The sequence below is a fragment of the Coturnix japonica genome, chromosome W, assembly GCF_054131305.1.
Source record: "Coturnix japonica strain WE chromosome W, WE-NBRP24, whole genome shotgun sequence".
In the NCBI taxonomy this organism is placed as follows: Eukaryota; Metazoa; Chordata; class Aves; order Galliformes; family Phasianidae; genus Coturnix; species Coturnix japonica.
In genome coordinates this window covers 12874199-12880074 of record NC_140701.1, presented here as the reverse complement: position 1 = coordinate 12880074, position 5876 = coordinate 12874199, and the positions used below count along the sequence as shown (strand labels likewise).

Here is a 5876-nt window from a genome sequence, read left to right as displayed (position 1 = left end):
CAGGGCTGTCCTGCAGAGCAGGGTCCCTGCTGTGCCCCAGGGGCAGTGTGCTGGGTATGGGACTCTGCCGCCTGCCAGGCTCAGCACTCAGCCTGCCTGGGGAGCTGCCCAGGGCACTGCAGGGAAACGTGTGGGGGGAAGGAGCCCCCCGGCAGGGCTTGTGCTGCCACAGCTGCTGCCTGGGGCAGGGGGATCACAGCTCCACTGCACAAAAGAATGTTTTTAAGTGTACTTTGCAAGAGGAGAGCCAAGGCAGGGATATTCTATTTCCTGTTCTTGAGGAAGACAGAAATGATTGGAGGCAAATTTTAAAAGGGGCTGTCACAGCTCTGATAATTTTTCTTCAGTCAATTGCTTGTTTTGTGAGCAGTCACACATGATGTGCTTTCAGTCTCCTCTTTCTCAAATGGTAGAACCAATCAAAATTATCATCATTTTCAGTAGACAAAAGGAATTCACTTAACGTTTGAACAGGCAGCTTTTTCTAAATGAAATTGAATGGCACAGAGGCTGGGTTTTGGACGCTAAGAGCAGTTGGGGTCAAGATATGAGACATAAAACAGATGAAACTAACCAGGGAGACGGGATAAGATAAGAAAGTAAGAAGAAGGTTAGAGCTTCAAATGCTGCTTCTGCTTAAGGAATGCTGAACGACATGAAATTAAATGCAAGTAATGGTGCTAAATGTACACTGTTGTAAGAGAATTAAAACATTTCATATTATAGCAGGAAGAGTGTCTGAGAATGGTCTGGACTTGTCATTATCTTCTGCACTCTGAACAGGACTCCAAGCCCAGGAACAGCAGATGTCCAACAGCAGCTCTGTTGCAGAACAAATGTGATCAGTGATAGCTTGTTCAGTGGGAGAATGAGCAATGGTTGTAGTATGTTTAACACACCCTTCTTGGAGGAAAGTTTGAGTGGCCTTAGAGGTATATGCAGGCTCATTATCTGTTTTTGTAGTATGTGGGATTCCCATAGCAGCACAAGCAGATAACCAGTGTTTACGGGTGTCATGACTGTGCCACCTGTGCTGTGGCAAATACGTAAGAAGAATGAGTATCTATTGTTATATGTGCATATTTTAGACAGCCAAATTCAGGAACATGAGTGACATTTGTCTGACACAGTTGAAGAGGTGCTGTGCCACATGGATTTGTCCCAGTTTGAGGCAAAGAGGTATCAGTCAAATTATGTAGCTGGTATTCAGTCACAAACACGGTGTATTGCGTAGGAGAGAGGATCATTCTTAACACAGTTTTCCAATCGTGAGGGGTCATAGAGTAACTGTCACTGTTTGCAACCAAAAGATTGTATGTAAAGTCTGACTGAACTCCGTATGTTCTCACTGACTCCCTTAGCTCCTTCACTGCCTCACAAGGCAGGGATTCCAAATGGGGGACCTGATTAGGAAAGGTTTGCAACGTGTCAGCATCACCCCTTAATACTGTTTCTTTTCTGCATTGCTCTAAGACATCACAGTACGCTGTAGGGAAATTTGTCATTCCTGCTCCAAACAAAGTATCATCAGGAGGAAATGCGTCCGATTCGCTTTCTGGATCTACAGGACCGGGGTCACAACGATCCTCTGGTTTCGGTCCATCCGCGTCTTTAACCACGTTACACATGGGCTGCACAGACGCAGCTGCGCACGACAAGGGGGGGGCAGCATGGCTAGGCGCAGAGAACGACGTGGGCGAAGCAGAGGGCGGGGGCGCCGTAGAGACCAACAACGCGGCGAGAGACATGTGCGGGGGGGCAGGCGGCCACTGGCTGGGAACGGCTGCTTGTGTCGGAGCGCGGCCGCTGTTCTTTCTTGCGCTGGGCTGGAGATTTCTTGACCAGCGACGGCAGGTGACGGTGTTGTGGTTGTCCGAGCGGCAGTTCTGGCACCACACACCGACAGCTTGGCAATTCCGTCGCAAATGTCCCTTAACGCCACACCGGAAACATTTAAAAGAGGTGCTTGGGCCTGCACTGGTTACCGCAGACGCTTGTAAGGGTGCAAGAGCTGCAAATACTTGATTCTGAGAAGCCTCAGCCTGTGCCTTTAATCCTGCCCCTAGCTCTTTAATAGCCTCAACTATGAAAGCCTGAGCCCCCGTGGGCACACTCGATAATCTGTCTAACGCCTCCTCTATTGTCCAGTTACTCCTCAAAGTACTTAGAATGCCACGAGCTGTAGCATTACAATTCTGAAGTGCACAATATTTTAGAATTATTTCCCTCATGTACTCTGGTACTCCAGCCTTCTCTATGGCTCCAGCTACCTTATCTAGAAACGCTCCAAAATCCTCATTTCTTCCCTGCTGGATTCCCATATAAGACGGCAGCCCACCTGGCACCTTGATCTTATCCATAGCCTGCCTGGCCAGATACATTGACTCCCTACATTTAGCTGGTCCTAATAAAGCCTGGGCCTCCGTCCGGATGAAAGGACCCACCCCTAAAAGTTCTTCAACGGTTACATTATACAAGGGATCTCCGGGCTGCCTAACTATCGCAGCGCTCTGTTGGCACATCTCTTCCCAATAAGCATTAAATAGCAGTTGTTGGTGCTGCGAAAAAATCAACCTAGCTATAGCCCGACAATCAGATGGCAACAAAACCTGAGTACTCCAGATATAATCCAGTATCTGTCTCGCTGGCTCACTTTTTACTCCAAACTGACTGACCGTAGACTGCAATTGTGACAACAACTTCCAATCTAAAGCACTGATAGCAGCCTGTGTCCCGCCTGCAGGATCAGGCGAATACCCCCCCGGCAGCACCACCTGTTGCACCGCTTCCAACGCCTCACCGTCTCCTGCCTCTAAACAAGCCCGCGCCAGCGCAGCCCAAGCCCCCCCCCCCGCTCCCGCGCGACAGCCTCCGCCAGGTCACTCTGTGCCCCAGGGAGCGGCTCATTGCAAAGGGGGGTCGAGGGGGCCGGCTGTAGCACCATGGTCGATGCAGGCGGCTCGTCTGATACAGACGTGCCGGGAGACGGAGACGGGGCACTCGGCTCCGGAGCCACCGGCAATGCAGGCTCGGAGGCCGGTGGCAACTTTACGGTGGACAAAGCAGGGGGCACCGGACAATCTGACCATTCATTATAATTCTTATTCCTCCCCTGCACAGCACTAGCTTGTTCTGCCGCTTCCTTTTCTGCCTGATGTAGCAACAAATCATTATAAACCACACGCCACCACTTCCCGCATTTTTTAGCTGTTTTATCCCCATCTAATATTCCCTGTAAAATTGCATCTCCAAATTTACGCCACTCAGCAAGATCATACACTAAATGCGGATTCTGAAATAACCCTTTAGCATACCCATACGCTAATAACTCGGGGAGTTCCTTTTGCAAGTCTGTCCCCTTAACCTGACTCTTTTTTTTTTCAAAAAGCAAGAAAATACCTGACACTTTTTTTTAAAAAAGCAAGAAAATAATTCATAAACCGCTTGCCTTGGCATACCTATTTGTCAGCGCGCTGTTGCAGCCTTAAAGGATGTCGGCGGCCCGTATCGGCTAGGCCCTTCAATAAGGTCACGTAGAGCACCTGCACCTTCTTTTCCTGGCGCATGCTATCCCTGCTACTTAAGGATTCGAACACCTTCGCCGCTACGATCCTTCCTGGTAGGCCATGTCGGGGTCACCAATTGTTGCAGAACGGCGGGAGAAAAGCAGACGACCACACCTGTCATTGACATATGATCAGCTATTCTCGTTTATTCCTTGGCTGCGTGTACCTTTATAATACGGATAATTAGCTCATACATATTGCAAAAGTAGAGCTCATCATTGGTTCCCAATTACATACCATCCCCGAGTATCTTAACAGCTTGTTGTTATCAACTGAAAGCTACTCCCTTGCTGAGTTCCCAGAACCATGGCTAGTTTCTCACCATCCCAGGGCATCCTGTTGTTCTTGCTGTCCTTGCAGGTGTTATGGCTGCTTGCTTAGCTGCACCGTGTTTACGACCCTTCTCAGCTAACTAGCTGTAAAAAACACTCTCTACACAGCTCCATCAGCGAGTTCCTCCTGCTGCCATTGGCAGACGCGGCAACTGCAGCTCTTGCACTTCTGGCTCTTCCTGGGCATCTACCTGGCTGCCCTCCTGGGCAACGGCCTCATCAGCACAGCCGTAGTGTGCGACCGCCGCCTGCACACCCCCATGTACTTCTTCCTCCTCAACCTGGCCCTCCTCGACCTGGGCTGCATCTCCACCACTCTCCCCAAAGCCATGGCCAATGCCCTCTGGGACACCAGGGCCATCTCCTACACAGAATGTGCTGCACAGTTCTTTTTCCTTCTCTTCTTCATGTCAGCAGAGCTGTCCCTTCTCACCATCATGTCCTATGACCGCTACGTTTCCATCTGCAAGTCCCTGCGCTACGGGACCTTGATGGACAGCAGAGCTTGTGCCACCATGGCAGCAGCTGTCTGGGGCACTGGTGTTCTGAATTCCCTGGTGCACACTGCCAGTACGTTTTCACTGCCTCTCTGCCAAGGGAATGTGGTCAACCAGTTTTTCTGTGAAATCCCCCAGATCCTCAAGCTCTCCTGCTCAGCCTCCTACCTTAAGGAAGTTCTGTTTTTCATTTTTAGTATATGTTTAGGCTTTGGGTGCTTTGTTTTCATTGTTATATAGTATGTGCAGATATTCATGGCAGTGCTGAGGATGCCCTCTCAGGAGGGACAGCACAAAGCCTTCTCCACATGCCTCCCTCACCTGGCCGTGGTCTCCCTCTTTCTCAGTACTGCCTTTTTTGCCTATCTGAAGCCCCCCTCTGTTTCCTCCTTATCCATGGACCTGATGGTGGCACTTCTGTACTCGGTGGTGCCTCCAGCAGTGAACCCCCTCATCTACAGCATGAGGAAACAGGAAGTCAAGGATGCAGTGAGGAAAGTGATGACCAGATGTGTTTCAAAAGCAGTGAACTGCCCATCTTTTGGAATTCATGACATGTAATGCAGCTTTTTACTGATACAAACTCTTTGTTATTTTTTTTGTTTGTTTTGTTTTGATCCGTTTTCATAAGTGTATTGTATTAAATTTTATTGTTGTTTTAAAACACTGTAATTTTTTTCACTGAAATGGTATTATTCAAATCAATTCCTCTTCAGCTTTTACCTTTATATTGTAGCCCAGACACACTGTACATAATGAACCAGGATCTCTGTGAAACTTAACAGAATAAAGGACGTGCAGTGCCTCTGTCTGTCCTCCTTCTTGTGAGACGTTTCTGGAGCAGTTGGGGTCATATGTTCTCAGAAACCTACAATCCAGCAGGAAGCACATGGCTGATCATCAAACTGTGCGCTGACTTCCGACTGCAACAGCTGACAGGCCATCCCTGGGCTCCTGGCTGGGGTCTGTTCTTCAAGGCTCACATTTGTCAGTGCCTCTGAGAAGCCAGCAGCAGCAACTGGTTTGCATGTTGGCTGCCAGGTCTCTCTTCCTCTTTCCCTGTGAGACCCTGCACAGGACAAGTTCTTGGATATGGGTTGTCAGGTCAGAAGTTTCCAAGCTTCCTTTTGGGCTTCTTCCATTTTGTACACAGAGGTCGGTGCTGCCTCCAGGATGGTTTGTGGTAAAGGAATTCTGCACAAAGGTCTGATAAAAGTTACCCAACACCTACAGGAGCCATTCTTGGAGCATAGGCTGGTAGGTAGAAAGCTGCTCCTAATGAGATGACTGACATGAGGAGGTTGGGAGCAGCCTGGATAACAGAGATGGGAGACTGAGGGAAGAGGAGCCTATGTGCCATGCTCATTGCCATCTTCACCAGCAATGGCGACGCACTGTTACCACTGCTGAAACACACCTCCCATTGCCTCATTCTGCTCACATCTACTGTTTGGTCTCCGGAAACATTCAGCAAAAATTGG

General features: G+C 49.1%; 1 pseudogene; it reads left to right on the top strand.

Annotated features, from left to right (window-relative positions):
• The first annotated feature begins 4335 nt into the window (after positions 1–4335).
• Positions 4336–4956, top strand: LOC146754528 (olfactory receptor 14J1-like; annotated as a pseudogene).
• Positions 4957–5876: the final 920 nt, after the last annotated feature.